Source organism: Hordeum vulgare, chromosome 6H (genome assembly GCF_904849725.1).
Source record: "Hordeum vulgare subsp. vulgare chromosome 6H, MorexV3_pseudomolecules_assembly, whole genome shotgun sequence".
Taxonomy (NCBI): Eukaryota; Viridiplantae; Streptophyta; class Magnoliopsida; order Poales; family Poaceae; genus Hordeum; species Hordeum vulgare.
The window spans coordinates 470,310,780-470,329,769 of record NC_058523.1 but is presented as its reverse complement, the minus strand read 5'-3'; positions in this window follow the sequence as shown (position 1 = coordinate 470,329,769).

Genomic DNA, 18,990 nt, shown 5'->3' with positions numbered 1-18,990 from the left:
AAAACTTGAAAACTTCACAACACGAAACTTAAACAGAAACTCGTGATAACATTAGTATAAGAAAGCAAACCACCACTTCCTTAGGTACTGTAGCAAACTTAAATTATACTTGTGTTGATGTTGGGTTACTGTATTTCCAATATTCCATGGATAATACCCCCCGATACTATCCATAGTTCCATCAAAATAAGCAACCAACACAACAAAAACAGAATATGTTAACAACAGACCAGTCTGTAGAAATCTGTATACTTCGTATACTTCTGGTACTTCACAAATTCTTAAAACTTACGACAGTATTTTCGTAGCAATCAACATAAAAAAGAATCAACTCAAAAGCTCTTACAGACAAAAAATGAAAATTATTTTAGTCAGCAGAAAGTTTCTGTCTTTTCCAGCATGACCAAACGATCATCCCCAAGACTAATCATAATGGTTTTGCTTGGCACAAACGCAAAAAGAAACAAAAAAAACACAATCATAACAGAATTATGAAAGTGTGGAAAACACAAAACAGAAAGAAAAAGGATAGATTCGTTGGGTTGCCTCCCAACAAGCGCTATTGTTTAACGCCCTTAGCTAGGCTTGGTGATGGAATCACGTATAGTCATCCTTGGTGCTCAAACCATAAGTAGCCCTCATCATAGATTCATAAGGCAATCTTATTTTATTTCTAGGAAAATGCTCCATGCCCTTCTTTAGGGAAAATTGAAATCTAATATTCCCTTCCTTCATATCGATGGTAGCAGCAATAGTCCTTAGGAAAGGTCTACCAAGAATAATGGGGCATGAAGGATTGCAATCTATGTCAAGTACAATGAAATCCACGGGTACATAGTTCTTATTTGCAACAATAAGAACATCATCGATCCTTCCCATGGGTTTCTTGACAGTAGAATCCGCAAGATGCAAATTAAGAGAACACTCTTCAATCTCATGAAAACCAAGAATATCACATAAAGACTTTGGAATCGCAGAAACACTAGCACCCAAATCACACAAAGCATTGCATTCATAGTTTTTGATTTTGATTTCGATAGTAGGTTCCCACTCATCATGAAGTTTTCTAGGTATAGAGACTTCTAATTCGAGCTTCTCTTCAAGAGATTTCATCATAGCATCTACGATATGTGCGGTAAAGGCTTTGCTTTGGCTATAAGCATGTTGAGAGTTTGCAATGGATTGCATCAAAGAAATGCATTCAAACAAGGAGCAACTATCATAATTGAATTCCTTGAAATCCAAAGTGGGATTTTCATTACTACCCAAAATTTTGATTTCTTCTACTCCACTCTCCACACCTTTATCATCACGATAGGTGGGCTCCGAATCATTGGGGCATTTTTCAACCAAAGTGGGTTCATATCCAGCCCCTTCATCAATAGGTTTGACACGAGAAAACAAAGATTCAAGAGGAGTCACACCAAGCACTTTAAGATCTTCGTGATTTGCATCACTATAACGCGCCCTTTTAAACCATTCATGACTAGCACAAATTTGGGCGGTTCTTTCTTTGCTCTCATTCATGGAGACACGCATAGCTTTTAAAGTTTCATCCAAGTTGACCTTGGGAGGAGCACATCTAACTTTCAAAGCACCAATATCACAAGACATCTTATCAACGCTCTTAGCCAAATCGTCAATTTTGAGTAGTTTTTCCTCTATGGACGCATTGAAAATCTTTTGAGAGTTGATTAACTCTTTGATATTACTCTCTAAATCAGAGGGTAATTTGTTATGATTTCCATAAGTGTTGTTGTAGGAATTTCCATAATTGTTAGAGGAGTAACTAGGAAAAGGCCTAGGAACATAGTTTCCTCTAAAAGCATTGTTGTTGCCAAAATTGTTCCTACCAACAAAATTAACGTCCAAACTAGCGTTGCTACTCTCAATCAAGGAAGATAGTGGCATGTCATTAGGATCTAAAGGAGCATTTCTACTAGCAACCAAATTCATCAACTCGTCCATCTTAGCACTAAGCGAGTTAATTTATTCTATAGCGTGTACCTTTTTGCTAGCAGGTGACCTTTCAGTGTGCCATTGAGAGTAGTTGGTCATGATATTGTCTAGGAGTTTTGTAGCATCTCCTAACGTGATTTCCATGAACGTTCCACCTGAGGCGGAGTCCATGATATTGCGAGAAGCGAAATTCAAACCAGCGTAAAAGATTTGTATAATCATCCACAAACTCAAGCCATGAGCGGGACAATTTCTAATCATTAACTTCATCCTCTCCCAAGATTGTGGAATGTGTTCATGATCAAGTTGCTTGAAATTCATGATATCGTTACGTAAGGAGATAATCTTAGCCGGCGGAAAATACTTGGATATGTAAACATCTTTGCACTTATCCCAAGAATCGATACTATTTTTAGGTAAAGAAGAAAACCAAGTTTTTGCGCGATCTCACAACGAGAAAGGAAAAAGCTTCAACTTAATCACGTCATTATCCACATCTCTTTTCTTTTGCATATTGCAAAGCCCAATGAAGGTATTGAGATGGGATGCGGCATCTTCACTAGGAAGGCCAGAGAATTGCTCTTTCATAACAAGATTCAGCAAAGCTGCGTTGATTTCATACGATTCCGCACTAGTGGCGGGAGCAATCGGAGTACTAATAAAATCATTATTATTGGTACTCGATAAGTCGCGAAGTTTGGTGTTTTCAGCCATGATGACTTCAACAAACAAACAAGCACACAAGGAAGCAAGAAAACCGGCAAAGGAAAACGAAAAGGGCAAAAGAAAGCGGCAAAAGAAAACGACAAAAAGGCAAAAGGAAACGGCAAATGAGAAAGGCAAATGAAAACGGCAAATGTGAAGTGGGGACAGGAAAACGAGAGGCAACTGGCAAAAAAGGAAAAAGCAAGAGATGAGTTTGTGACACCTACTTGGATAGATGACTTGATCTCTCATCCTTGCGCCAGAAATCAGCACGTTGAAGAGAGACTATTCTTGACTTGATCTCCCCGGCAACGGCGCCAGAAATCCTTCTCCTACTGTGACAACAGACCTTCCCTGGTACAGCGCCACGAATCCTGCTCCTACGACTACGCCTTTAGGGACTTCCTTGGCAAATATGCAAAGAATCTCCCCGCAGCCTTGAAGCCTTGCGTTGGTATTCCCTTGAAGAGGAAAGGGTGATGTAGCACAACGGCGGTAAGTATTTCCCTCGGTTTTGAGAACCAAGGTATCGAACCAATGGAAGATCTCGTCAAGACACAAGTACCTGCACAAACACAAAGAGCTTGCACCCAACGCTATGAAGAGGTTGTCAATCCCTTATAGATTGTTTGCAAAGTGAGAACTGAAAGCAACAAGCAAAGTAAAAGTGAAAGTGGAAACGATAGTTGTGAATAGACCCACGGGCCGTAGTGTTCACTAGTGGCTTCTCTCATGAAAGCAAGTAGACGATGGGTGAAAAATTACTGTCGAGCAATTGATAGAACCGCGCAAAGTCGTGACATTATCTAAGGCAATGATTATATCTATAGGCATCACGTCAAAAGCAAGTAGACCGATACTTTCTGCATCTACTACTATTACTCCACACGTCGACCGCTATCCAGCATGCATCTAGTGTATTAAGTCCAAAAGAACAGAGTAACGCCTTAAGAAAGATGACATGATGTAGATGGACAATCTCATATCTATGATAAAAGCCCATCTTGTTACCCTTGATGGCAACAACATGATGTGTGCCTTGCTGCCCCTTCGGTCACTGGGAAAGGTCACCACACGGTATGAACCCAAAACCAAGCACTTCTCCCATTGCAAGAATCATAGATGTAGTTGGACAAACAAAACCCAAGACTCGGAGAGACTTACAAGGATATCAAATCATGCATATAAGAAATCAGCAAAGACTCAAATATAATTCATAGATAATCTGATCAGAAATCCACAATTCATCGGATCTCGAGAAACACACCGCCAAAGAGGATTACATCGGATAGATCTCCATGAAGATCATGGAGAACTTTGTATTGAAGATCCAAGAGAGAGAAGAAGCCATCTAGCTACTAACTACGGACCCGTAGGTATGAAGTGGACTACTCATGAGTCATTGGAGAGGCGATGATGTTGATGTAGAAGCCCTCCAACTCCAAAGTCCCCTCCGGCAGGGCACCGGGAAGGGTTTCCAGATGAGATCTCGCGGAAACGGAAGCTTGCGGCGGCGAAAAAGTGTTTTCGTGGATGCCCTCGTTTTTTCTGGATTTTTAGGGAATTTATAGGCCAAAGACCTAGGGCAGGGGAGCGCCAGGGGGGCCACAAGTTTGGTTGCCGTGGCCTCCCCCCTGGTCACGGCAACAGGGCTTGTGGGCCCCCTGTGGGCCCACTGCCTTGGCCCTCAAGCCTCCTGATCTTCTTCCGTTCTGGAAAAATTTATTTCGGGGATTTTATTCCGTTTGGACTCTGTTCCGAAATCAGATCTGAAAAAAGTCAAAAACACAGAAAAAACAGGAACTGGCACTTGGCACTGGATTAATAAGTTAGTCCCAAAAAGATATAAAAGGTAAACAAAACATCCAAAGTTGACAAGATAACAGCGTGAAACCATCAAAAATTATAGATACGTTTGAGACGTATCAATGACCCCCTTCAGTCCTGGCATCTTCATCTTCAAATAAACATAACATGGTCGGCCATGAAACGTATATATGTTGGTCGCCCAAGTATGGCGTGGTAGGCACTCTGGAAGTCCACCACCTCGAACGTGAATTTCTCCTTGCGGAAGTTCTTGTCGGAGCTGAAGATGAGATCCAACGCGATCTGACCGAGTGAAACAACCTTCTTCCCCGGGATCACTCCGTGAAACTACATATTGCTGTCGCTGAGCTTGGACATCGGAATTCCCATCCCTTTGAGAGTGTCGACTTAGATGATGTTGAAGCCGCTCCCTCCATCCATCAGCACCTTGCGGAGTCGAACTCCTTCTACCACCGGGTCAACAACAAGAGCCTCACGTCCTGGAGTGGGGACATGTGGCGGGTGATCCAACTGGTCAAAGGTGATGGCAGTCTACGACCACTTGAGATACTTCGGGGTGGAAGGAGCCGCCATGTTGACCTCTCGGTTGACAACCTTCAGTCGACTCTTGCTTTCGACATCATTGAAGATCATCAGAGTGGCATGGACCTTCGGGATGTGGTCTTCTTGTTCTTCATCCTCTTTCTCTTGGTCTTTCTCACTCGACTGATCCTCTCCAAATCTCTGGATCAACAGTTTGCTGTCGAGTGGTATGCTTAGGCACGATGGTCTTGCCTTCTTCATCTATCTTCGTGTGAATCACACACTGTCGTGGGTATAAGTCTGACAGTAGAAGTATGGGGTACGAAAGTATATGGGCAGAGCCTTAGCTACGGCGAGGATGTATGAGTTCAGGCCCCTCTACGGTGGAGGTAAAAGCCCTACGTCTCAGTGCTCTTGGGAGCTTTGTGTCGAGTGAATTGTGGGATTACAGCAAGTGCCAACCCCCGTACCAGTGGTGAAGGGCGGCTTATATAGAGTGCGCTGCCCTTCATAATGGCCCGGTGGACAGGCGTGGAATAGTGGCGAGTAAACGCTTACGTTACAAGTAACGTAAGCTTTAAATGCTAATAATGGTGTATGAAAACGTATGACCGTTGCCCTCCTGGGAGGTTACGATGTACAGAGTGAATTCCAGTCGGTACGTTAGATATGCTCCGAGTGGATCGTCGCCGACTGGATGATGGGGGCGCCCTTAGTTTGGTCGGAACTATCTAAGGGCTTTGTCTTCCTGAAGGGTAGTCCTTGGGTAGGACCTATAGGGCAGACCTATGACCCTACCCTGGGACTATAACCCCGTCACACACGGCTTATCAAGGACATCAGGTCCTGACTACTTCTTGGATTTCTTTGGGGGGAACTAGCCCTTGCCTTTTCCCTTGAGCTTTCCCGCTCACAGAGCGGCTGCTTCTGCCAGAGGAGTGCGCTCCACCTTCTGCTTCTGCTTTCGGTTGGCATCTCCGTCGACTGCTTTGCCTTTTCCGCTATGGAGGCGGTCTTCTTCTTCTACATTGGCATAGCGGGTTGCTATCTCCATCATAGACATATCTCCTGTCCGACCGAACTTCAAGTATAACGCGCGGTACCTGACACCTGCCTTGAAAGCGCAGACTGCTTGATGCTCGGTGGCATTCTCCAAAGTGTGGTGAAGAGTGGTCCAGTGCTGGATGTAATCGCGCAAAGACTCACTCGGCTTCTGGATACAATGATGTAGCTCTGAGAGATGAGCAGGGCGCTTGCAGGTGTCATCGAAGGTCTTGATGAACACTCGGGCCAAATCTGCCCAGTAGTATATGCTTGATGGAGGTAGTTGATTCAGCCAGGCACGGGCCGAACCATCCAGCATCAGGGGTAAGTGCTTCATTGCAACGTTGTCGTTGCCGCCGCCGATCTGAACTGCCACTCGGTAATCATCTTGCCACGCCTCTGGCTTGGACTCTCCAGTGAACTTGCTTATTCCAGCCGCCAACCTGAAGTTGGGGGAATAAGAGCGGAGCGGATTGCTCGATTGAAACACTCGAGCCCAGAGATGGCAGAGCCACTTCCACTCGGACGATCATCATTGTATCTGTCACGATGGGCTCGGCCTCTATCAACTCTCTTCTGAGTGAGATAGTACCTTACATCACGCCTCTCGTCGCGGTCGTTGATATGTCTCTAACGTATCTATAATTTTTTATGGTTCCATGCTATTATCTTGTCAAACTTTGGATGTTTGGTATGCATTTTATATCTTTTTTGGGACTAACTTATTAACTCCGTGCCAAGTGCCAGTTCCTGTTTTCCGTGTTTTTGACCTTTTTCAGAGGAGAATATTAAACGGAGTACAAACGGAATAAAACCTCCGAAAAGATTATTTCGGGAGCAGAAGATACGCAGGGAGCTTGAGAACCAAGGCAGAGGGCACCAGGGGAAGACACAAGCCCCCTAGCCGCGGCCTGGAGGGGCCGCGCCTAGCAGGCTTGTGGGCCCCCTGTGGCTCCTTTGCCCTACTTCTTCGCCTATAAATCCCCAAAAAATCTGAAACCACGGGAGAGAGCCACGAAAATACGTTTTCCGCCGCCGCAAGCTTCTGTCTCCGCAAGATCCCATCTGGGGCACGTTCTGGTGCCCTGCCGGAGGGGGGATTCAGACACGGAGGGCTTCTTCATCAACACCATTGCCTCTCCGATGATGCGTGAGTAGTTCACCATAGACCTTCGGATCCATAGCTAGTAGCTAGATGGCTTCTTCTCTCTCTTGGATCTTCAATACAAAGTTCTCCATGATCTTCATGGCGATCTATCCGATGTAATCTTCTTTTGAGGTGTGTTTGTCGAGATCCATGAATTGTGGATTTATGATCAGATTATCTATGAATCTTATTTGAGTTTCTTCTGAGCTCTTATATGCATGATTTCATATCCTTGTATTTCTCTTCAAGTTGTGGGTTTCGTTTGGCCAACTTGATCTACGGTTCTTGCAATTGGAGAAATGTTTGGTTTTGGGTTCATACCGTGCGGTGACCTCACCAAGTGACAGAAGGGGCAGCGAGGCACACGTCATGTTGTTTCCATCAAGGGTAAAAAGATTGGGTTTATATCTATTGCATGAATTTATCCCTCTACATCATGTCATCTTGCTTAAGACCTTACTCTGTTTGTCATGAACTCAATACACTAGATGCATGCTGGATAGCGGTCGATGTGTGGAGTAATAGTAGTAGATGCAGAAAGTATCGGTCTACTTGTCTCGAACGTGATGCATATATGTATGATCTTTGCCTTAGATATCATCATGACTTTGCACGGTTCTATCAATTGCTCAACAGTAATTCGTTCACCCACCGTAATATTTGCTGTCATGAGAGAAGCCTCTAGTGAACACTATGGCCCCCGAGTCTACTTCACAACATATTTTTAGCCCTACACTTTTACTTTGTTGCACTTTCCGCCTACAAATCTCACCTTGCAATCAATCGTGAAGGGATTGACAGCCCCTTTGTAGCGTTGGCTCCAAGTTTGCTGTTTTTGCACACGTACTTTGGAGACTTGGCTTGATACTCCAACTGGATTGATACCTTGGTTCTCAAACTAAGGGAAATACGTACTGCTACTTTGCTGCATCACCCTTTCCTCTTCAAGGAAAAAACCAACGCAAGCTCAAGAGGTAGTAATACATCTCCATCGTATCTACTTTTCCCAACTCTTTTGCCCTTGTTTTGGAGTCTAATTTGCATGATTTGAGTGGAACTAACCCGGACTGACGTTGTTTTCAGCAGAATTGCCATGGTGTTGTTTTTGTGCAGAAATGAAAGTTCTCGGAACGCCCTGAAAATTTACGGAGAATATTTCTGGAAAATATGAAAAATACTTACGCAAAGATCCACTCAAGGGGATGGGCCAGTGGGCCACAAGCCCTGTTGCCGCGGCCCCCCTGGCCGCGGCAACCAAGCTTGTGGGGCCCACGTGGCTCTGCCGCCCCCAAACTCAGCTCTATAAATTCCCTTTCGTCCTGAAAAAAATCAAAAGAGAAGATTTCATCGTGTTTGCAATACGGAGGCGCCGCCACATCCTGTTCTTCATCTGGAGGGCAGATCTGGAGTCCGTTTTGGGCTCCGGATCAAGGAGATCGTCGCCATCGTCATCATCGACCTTCTGCTCTCTCCAACTCCATGAAGCTCTTCATCGTTTGTGAGTAATCTATTCGTAGGCTCGCTGGGTGGTGATGAGTAGGATGAGATCTATCATGTAATCGAGTTAGTTTTGACGGGGATTGATCCCTAGTATCCACTATGTTCTGAGATTGATGTTGCTACTACTTTGCCATGCTTAATGCTTGTCACTAGGGCCCGAGTGCCATGATTTCAGATCTGAAATTATTATGTTGTCACCAATATATGTGTGTTTTAGATCCGATGTTGCAAGTTGTAGTTACCTACTATGTGTTATGACCCGGCAACCCCGTAGTGACAATAACCGGAACCACTCCCGGTGATGACCATAGTTTGAGGAGTTCATGTGTTCACCAATTGCTAATGCGTTGGTCCGGTTCTTTATTAAAAGGAGAACCTTAATATCTCGTAGTATCCATTTGGACCCCACTGCCACGGGAGGGTTGGACAATAGATGTCATGCAAGTTCTTTTCCCTAAGCACGTATGACTACACACGGAATGCATGCCTACATCACATTGACGAACAGGAGCTTGCCACATATCTCTCCGTGTTATAACTGTTGCATGATGAATGTCATCCAAACGAATCACCGATCCATTGCCTACGAGTTTGTCCCTCTTCTGCTGTTACTGATGTTGCTACTACTGTTACTTGTTGCCACTGTTACTTGCTTTGTCCTGTTGTTGCTGCCACTACTACTACTTGCTACTGCTGTCACTATTGTTGTTCCTTAGCACTATTGTTACTCGTTACACTGCTGCTACCTGCTACAATACTTTTTCGCGCACCGTTGCTGGGAAAATACTATTTCCCGTCCACGGGCAACTTACTCGCGCCATTGATACAACAATTAGGAATAGTCTGTCGTCAACAGGTCGTTTCTCACACCGTTGCTATCATACTACTTTGCTGCTGATACCTTGCTTGCAGACACTAATCTTTCAGGTGTGGTTGAATCTGACGCATTCAGCTGCTAATACTTGAGAATATTCTTTCACTTCTCGTTGTGCGAACCAACAAATTTGGGTTGAATACTCTACCTTCGAAAACCGCCGCGATCCCACGCGCTGGTGGGCCATTGCAAGACAATTGCTAATTGTTGAGCAACTGGGAGCAGCTCTTTTCTGTCTCCGTTGCCGTGGAGGCATCAAGTCAGGAATAGTTGCACGTCAACAGCATTCTTCTAGCGTCGTTGTCGGGGACTGCTAGCTGCATTTTTCTGGCGCCGTTGCCGGGGAAGGATAGCTATATTCTCTGAGTCACTTGGGATTTATATCTGCTGATCACTATGAAGAATCTGAAAGATCCAAAAACCAAAGTCTTGCCCTAACTACGAGGGGAGGTAAGGAACTGCCATCTAGCTCTGCACTTGATTCACCTTCATTTATGAGTAAGTTTGCGACACCACCTCCTGCTTGAAATCTTGATATGTCGCCTGTGCTTGATGATGCTTATGATGCTACTAGTGCTAGAGATGCTATGCCTGATACTGCTAGAGATGCTATGCTTGATACTGCTAGAGATGCTATGCCTGATGATGCTAGAGATGCTATTTTGCCTGATTATGCTATGCTTGATACTGCTAGAGATGTTATGCCTGATACTACTAGAGATGCTATGCCTGATACTGCTAGAGATGTTATGCCTGATACTGCTAAAGATGTTATGCTTGATACTTCTTTGCCTGATGATGCTAGAGATGCGATTTTGCCTGATGATGCTATGCTTGATACTGCTAGAGATACTACTTTGCCTGATATGACACTAGGGGTATTCCTTGATGCTCATATTGCTAAAGTTACTGCCAATGCTCGTGATGCTTCTGAAACTGCCGATACTATTGAGATAGAACCTGCTTTTGCTCCTGCTAGATCTAGCTCTCCTAGATATGAATTGCCTGATATACCTGAGGGTTACGTTATGGAGGGAGAGATAGCTGAGGATTTTCTTATCAAGTGGAAGGAAAATTCTCTGAAAGCTAGGATGAAATATGACCCGAAGTTTGCCACTTCACCTATCTTTATCACCGATAAGGATTATGAATTCTCTGTCGACCCTGATATAATCTCTCTAGTCAAATCTGATCCTTTCCACGGTTATGAGTCTGAGACGGTCGTAGCCCATCTTACCAAACTACACGATATAGCCACCCTTTTCACTAGTGAGGAGAGGACCCGCTACTACTATATCCTTAAGATGTTTCCTTTCTCTCTAAAGGATGACGCTAAAGCCTGGTTCACTTCTCTTGCTCCTGGATGTGTGAGTAGTCCCCAGAATATGGTCTATTACTTCTGTGAGCTATATTTCCATGCCCATAAGAAGCAAGCTGCCTTGCAGGAAATATACAACTTTTCTCAACTCAAAGAAGAGAGTCTCCCACAAGCTTGGGGGAGGCTCATCCAGCTATAGAATGGTTTGCCTGATCACCCTCTTAAGAAGAACGAGATCCTTGATATCTTTTATAACGGACTTACCGATGCTTCTAGAGACCACCTAGATAGCTGTGCCGGTTGTGTTTTTAGGGAACGAACTTTAGAACAAGTTGAGATCCTACTTAATAACATCTTGATCAACGATAATGCTTGGACTATTCCCGAACCACCTCCTAAGCCAACTCCGAAGAAAAGAGGTATTCTATTCCTCAGTCCCGAAGATATGCAAGAAGCCAAGAAATCTATGCAAGAGAAAGGCATTAAATCTGAAGATGTCAAATCTACCACCTATCGAAGAGATCCATGGTCTCGATAACCCGATACAGGTAGTAGAAGTAAATTCTCTGCGTAGATTCGATGAGAGTGACATTCCTTTTGACAAACCTGCTAGCCTATGCTTTGATGAATTTGATAACTTTGTTGCCAAACAACAGAGTTTCAATGATTATGTTAGCAGACATTTGGAACAAAGTACTCGTATGCTTAGTCATTTAAGTGCTTGTGTAGACAGAAATGTCAATGATCTGAAGCTTCTGAGTAAACATGCCTCTATGATTACTACTCAGGTAGAACAAGTACTTCAAGCTCAGAATGACTTGCTCAATGAATTAAATGACAACTCTGTCAGAGTCATTACTAGAGGAGGCAAAATGACTCAGGAACCTTTGTATCATGAAGGCCATCCTAAGAGAATTGATCAAGATTCTCAAGGAATTAATGCTGATACACCCAGTCATCCTAAGGAGAAGAAGAAGGATGATAGAAACCTACATGTCAGTTCACCAAATACTGTCACACCTGAAGAACCAAATGATATTTCTGCGTCTGATGCAGAAACACAATCTCGTGATGAACATGAACCTGGTGACAATATGGACAGCGATGTTCATAATAATGCTCAAGCTAGCAATGATAAGGATGTGGAGATTGAACCTACGGTTAATCCTGATAACCCACAACCTAAGAGATACGATAAGAATGCCTTCGCTGCTAGGAAGCATGGTAAAGAAAGGGAGCCATGGGTTTAGAGACCTGTGCCCTTTCCTCCTAAGCCATCCAAGAAAAAGGATGATGAGGATTTTGAGCGCTTTATTGAAATGATAAGACCCGTCTTTCTGCAGATGCGGTTAACTGATATGCTCAAAATGTCTCCATATGCCAAGTACATGAAAGATATCGTGACTAATAAACGGAAGATACCAGATCTTGAGATCTCCACCATGCTTGCCAATTACACTTTCAAAGGTGGAACTCCTAAGAAACTTGGTGATCCCGGAGTGCCCACTATACCTTGCTCCATTAAAGGAAACTACGTAAGAACTGCCTTATGTGACCTTGGAGCCGGTGTTAGTGTTATGCCTCTCTCTCTTTATCGTAGACTTGAACTGGATAAGTTGACACCCATTAAAATTTCTCTGCAAATGCTCGACAAATCAACTGCTTTCCCTGTCGTCATTTGCGAGGATGTGCCTGTTGTGGTTGCTAACACCACTATCTTAACAGACTTTGTTATCTTGGATATTCCCGAGGACGATGCCATGGCTGTCATCCTTGGAAGGCCCTTTTTAAACACTACAGGGGATGTTATAGATTACAACAAAGGCAATGTCAGTTTCCATGTCAACGGTAATGAGCATACAGTGCACTTTCCGAACAAACGATATCAAGTACATTGCATCAATGCTATCGAAAAAACTTCATCAATTCTTATTGGGAGCTTTGAATGCCCTATTCCTCGTGTTAAGATGAAGTATGATTTGCTTGTTGGGGAGATTCATATCCCCATTGAGGTGACTTAGTGGCTACTCGACAATTCTCTGTTTCCTTTTGCGATTCGGAAAAGTTTTGTCATGAGGATTTGATCAACCCCATTGACAGATTTATTTCGATGACCATGAAATGGATGAATCAAAGAGTCACATACCTCTGTTTTAAGCTTTCACTTTCTGTTGCTTAGAAGAAAAATGGTAGGTTTAGTTTAGTTTTTCCTGTTTCCTGTTTTAGCGTCCCGGAGAAAAGTACCCCGAAAATAAAAGTTCTCCGATGGTCCTGAAAATCTAGTATGATTTTTTCTGGAATATTTCAAAAATACTAGGACTGAGAGCTGGCCTGGGGGCCACACCAGTGGGCCACAAGCCCTGTCACCGTGGCCTACCCCCTGGCCGCGGGGAGCAAGCTTGTGGGGCCCACAGGGACCCCCTCCACTCATTCCAGCTCCCATTCTCTCCTTCTACCTCCAGAAAAAATCGTTTCACAGCTCAAACCCGTGTTCTTGCTCATTTGGCTGTGATTTTCGATCTCCTTGCTCAAAGCACCATTCTCCGAACCGTTTGGGGGAAATTACTCCTTGGTAAGTGACTCCTCCATTGGTCCAATTAGTTTTTTCTCTAGTGCTTTATCCTTTGCGTATTCTTACTACCTTGGTGACCCTGTTCTTGAGCTTGAAATGTTGATTTTAGCTGGTCCCAAGTAGTTTTAGCACGTGATACAGTCACTAGGCACTAGTAGGAGTAGTTGCTACGAGTTGGTTTAATCCTTACTCACTTTTCTTTCGAAGTCTCTAAAAATTTCAGAATTTTTCAGGGTTACAAAAAGGAAAAAGATGAGGAGGTTCTTGAGAGGCTCTTCAAGCCGTAACCGCAAGGAGGATGAGAAGAACCACCCCAAGTATGTGGTTCCTCGAGTCACAGAAGTTCGAGCGTGCGAGTGGCCAAGTGATGAATTTTTGCGCGCCGCCGGGCTTTATGAAGACTTTTATTACCTGGTGGAGAACGCGGGTCTTACCGCGTTCTTTGAAGATAAGTGCCCACAATACCTCCTCCTCACCAATATTTTCGTTCAAAGCTTCAACTTGTATCCGAGGAAGAATCCTCCTATGGTTGAGTTCATGTTATACGATATCCCCCAGTGCATGACACTACAGGTTTTTTGCAATGCATGTAAAATACCTTATGTTGGGGATATTCATGATCCTCGTCCACGAGACTTGGGGGCTTTCATAGATACTATTGCTGTTGGAGAGGAGAGAGGAGTGCCTTGTGCTAGAATTGCTAGCATGCATTTTCCTGTGCTTCGGTACTTTTCATTATTTATGGGAAAATGTTTGATTGGCCGTGGGGAGGCTGGATCGCTTAGTTCTCCAGACCTTGCGGTTTTGTGCGAAGGCCTTTATAACGATAAGACTTATATCCTAGGTGCTATAGTAGCTCTGCGGTTGAACACAAACCGTTCCAAAGGTGTCGTCTATGGAGGTATCTATGCTACTCGTCTTGCTAGACACTTTGAGATACCTATTAGACTTCGCGAGGAAGAAGAAATGCTTCTTCCTGAGAAATATCTGGATTATGACAGCATGGTTCGCCATGATTTTATGGATAGAGATGCTAGTAAACGGATGATTTATAACCTAGTATTTAGTCAGGGTACTCGAGAGACTATTACTTTGCCTGCTCCTTCTTTGTTCAACTTTTATGCAGGCAGGTACATTATTATGCCCTCGGACATCTACGCGTATTGGGGCTTGGCCCAACCACAGGTGCCCGTGCCCGAGCCACCAGTCGAGTACCAGACGCTAGTTTATCGGTGGGAGCCAGAGCAGCTCGCACAGCAGTGGCATCCACAGTCCGCTCCGGAGTATCCCAGAGCTGGTTATTTCCCTCCTTGGGAGTAGACCAAGCTAGGCCAAAAGCCTAAGCTTGGGGAAGTACGTGTTTGCACCAACTTTACATTCATGCTTATGCTTTCACTTTGTTAGCCGGTGTTTACACTTTGCCACTCTATTATCCATGCTAGTTTATTTTCGTTTTCTTGTTTTCTTGTTTTGTGTCCTTTTGCGAAAACCCAAAAAGATTTTCCTTTCTTCTTTTGCTTGTTGGGAGCTTTCCCGTGTAAATAGTTTTCTTTTTATTTGGTTCAAGGTAGAAGATATTGGTTACAATGTTTAGTGGCTTGTCGGGGGGATAACCCCAGGGTAGGCTCATCAAGCCTGTTCCTTCATTTCCGGCCCAATGGACATGAACGTATACAGATTCCCAAGGCCCAAGTCTTCTGGCCGGCTAGGCAGCACCTACCGTCTAGAGGACGAGGAGGCCATCCCTCTGGCCAGCTAGGCAACCCCCGCCGGCTAGAATCGAGGCGGCCTCCTCTTCCGAGCCGGCCTGGTCCCGCCAGCCCGGCTAGGGATGAGGCGGCCGCACATAAGCCGGCTAGCCAAGCAGGCTAGCCGACCGAAGATCACAAGTCACATCAGATCGTAGGTCAGGATAAGACCTTACGATTAAAGGTAGCTACGCGTCAGCAAAGGTACTGGATCGGGGCGCCCGGCAGGTACGAGCGTCGACGGCCACGCCGTTGATCTACCCCGGCTCTGATCCATCACCTAGCATAGTGTCGGACCGTCACACTCCCACTCCATTACTGCACTCGGCGTGGGAACAATGGAGGCGGCCGTACTATCGGCCCATGACGAATCTCGCGGGGCGACGCTTGACGTACAACGTGTGCTAGGCGTCAACCTTACGCGAGAGCCTCATTGGCCAGCCGGCGGGTCCCATAGCCAATCGAGACCATGCAGCCGGCGGGCCCCTCAAGCGACAAGACAAGACTCTTGTGGACCCCTGGCCAACCGGCGAGGCTGCCAGCCCGGTCCCACACTTGTACCCTTTATCCATATTGTAGGCCGGCGGGTTCGTCTATAAAACCCCCCCGGTCCCCATCCATGCAAGGGGGCCGATCATTCAACAATCATACGACACAACACATTCACCAACCACAGAGAGAGAGAGGCAGAGACGAGCCGACTGCTTCCCTCTTCCTCCTCCCGATACAACTCCAGGAGCAACATTGTACCCTGTTCATACACATCAAACACTCCGGTAGTATTAGGGGTATTATCTCTACGGAGAGCCCTGAACCGGGGTACATCGTGCGTCCCAAGCGTGTACTAACCTTGTTCCTAGCGTCCACCTTTGTCCCTTCGATTCTCACCGATTTTACCCTACCTATGGCATGTGTTGTGAGTATTCACCGACATTTGGCGACCACCGTGGGGCCGATCGCGGCATCGGCTGGCTTTACGCGCTGGCTGGGGCCCCGCACCTACACCACCGAATGCATCGCGTCTGGATCAGTTTGCATGCCCGTGGAGCCCGCTTTCGATTAGGCAACACCCATGATGATCGACGTCCCCGTCCGCCATGCGGATTCGCATGAAGATTCTGATGACGAGGTGCTCCCTAGTGTCGTCGTCGCTGCTATGGAGAACCTCAATGTTCTCTTCAGCGACCTTTGTCTCAACGACGGCCCGCGCTACGTCGGCGAGGACTTCGACGTTGAGGCGCTCTGCGCCAGCTTCAGCAGGCTCTCTATCGCTGAGATACCTACGCACGACGTATATCCCAGCAACATCCTCATCTTCGACGGCCCTCCGCCGTCGGTGGGGTTCTTCACCGCATACCACGTTGCTGCCATCTCCAACACCGTGGAAGTGATGGTTATTAGCGCCGGCACCAGCACGGCTCCCGGCAAGGCCTCAGCAGGCGCTGGCGAGCCCGCCGTTGCCGCCGCCGATACTCTTCGGGACGCCATGGCCGACCTGAAGACACCCGTCTCCGCTTCCGCAAACCCTGCTGACGCTCGGGGCTCGCTGGAGGAGGCTCGCAAGCGTATCCTGGATAAGGGCATCGTCGTAGCTTCGGCGAAACGTCGGTCTGAGGCTACACAGCGCGAGTATAACTCCGCATACGGCCTTACTCCGATTTCCGAGGCCCCAAGCTGGCTTGGATCGGTCCGCAGCCGCGGCCGTTTCATCGCCGAAGTCCTAGGCGGCGATCTGCCCACCTACGAGACTCATGCGGCCAAGATGCGAGCGGCGCAGGCAGCCATGGAGGAGATAGCAAGCCTGGAAGGCGAGGAGCGCGCTTTCCAGGAGAAGCGGGTCAAGGACCTCCTTGATGCCGCCAACCAGCAACACGCTCGGCTTGACCCCAGTCAGGCTCAATCGGAGTCCCCGGGACCCAACTCAGGGGCACGCCGCAACCCTAGCGGTCAGCATCATGCAGAAGGATCTTCCTCGCATCGCCCTTCCAGTCGGAGGGGCGAGGGAAGCCAAGACCGGCGCTCTCACCGCTAGAGCGAGCACACTTCGGGCTTGCGTCGCGGAGGCGACGAGGGCAATTCGGAGTGTTAGATTCTTCCCCCATGAAGAACTCACATCTCTCGCTCACGAGGCACCTCCCCTCTCGCCACCAGGGCTGGTGCTCACGCCACCCAGGATGAGCGGGACGCCCGCCGACGTCTCATCGTCCTGGCCCAGTCAGCCCTCCTAGAGGAAGACGGTCCCGTCGGTCCTGCATGCTTCGGCCCCCGGATCCGAGGGGATCCGTTCCCCTGAGGTTTCACCCTACCTCGGGAGACGCCAAAATACAATGGCAGGGCCAAGCCAGAGGACTGGCTGATTGACTACACCATGGCCGTCAGCATTGCCAGGGGCAACAAGCGCGTAGCAGTCCGCTACGTGCCACTCATGTTGACCGGCTCGGCCCGGACTTGGCTTAACAGCCTCCCGGCAGGCAGTGTCAACTCCTGGGTGGACTTCGAGGAGGCGTTCGTCCACAACTTCATTGGCACCTACAAGCGCCCTGGCCGGCCCCGCGAGCTGGCCATGTGCGTCCAGAAGGCCGACGAACCCCTTCGCGACTACGTCACCCGGTGGACTGAGCTCCGTAATTCCTGCGAGGGGGTGCATGAGGTGCAAGCCATCCAGTACTTCATCGACGGTTGCCGAAACGGCACCCTCCTCAAGCACAAGCTCATATGCACCGAGCCCACCTCTCTGGCGGTGCTCATGGCCAAGGCGGACAAATACGCCACGGCCGACTCAGCGATGCGCGTCAAGGTGACCGCCTCAGACAAGGTTGTGCCTATGCCGGCTACTCCCAAGCCGGCTGGGGACAACCGAGGCAGCCAGAACAACTACAAGCGCAAGGCGGATGAGATGGATCCCCGTTCCAACAGCAAGTTGGTGGCCATCGTGGAGGGCGAAGCCTCGCTCCTCAAGCCGGCCCTCCACGAAAGCGTCCCAACAGAAGGAACACCAACTGGCTGCCCAAGCAGTCCTTCGAGCAGCTGCTCAACACCCCATGCAAGATACATTCTGGGGCGCAGCCGTCTTCCCATACCCTTCGACAGTGCAGCTTTGCGCGCCGGCTGTCGCAAGGAGATGGCCTGCCGGCTCCTCCAGGTGCGCAGGCGGCCCCTCGTGCACCGGCTCCCAACCACGCTCCGGCTCCGCCGCCTCGCGACGACGGTCACCACCAAGACGACTACCCTCATCAAGACAGAGCGTTTGTCGTCTTCACTAGCGAAGCGACGACAAGCACAGCCTGCGCCAAGGCGGCGCGAGGTTAAACGCCACTGTCCCCCCAGTTCCCCGGTAAATGCATTGGTCTGACAAACCAATCACATGGAGCCGGGTGGACCATCCTGCGGTGATGCCCAACCCGGGATCATACGCACTCGTCCTCGACCCCACCTTCGCCTCCAAGAGGCTCACCTGCCGATTCTCCCGGGTGCTGGTCGACGGCGGCAGCAGCATCAACATCCTCTACCTCGACACTCTCCTCAAGCTCGGACTCAAGGAGACGGACGTCCTACCGACCAGTACTGTCTTCCATGGCATCTGCCTAGGCAGTCCTGCTCGCCCATCGGCAAGATCCAGCTGGACGTCCTCTTCGGCGACAAAGCCCACTTCTGCCAAGAGTCCATATGGTTCGAGGTAGTGGATCTCAGTAGCACGTATCATGCGCTGCTGGGAAGACCGACTCTGGCCAAGTTTATGGCTATTCCGCATTACGCCTACTTGAAGATGAAGAT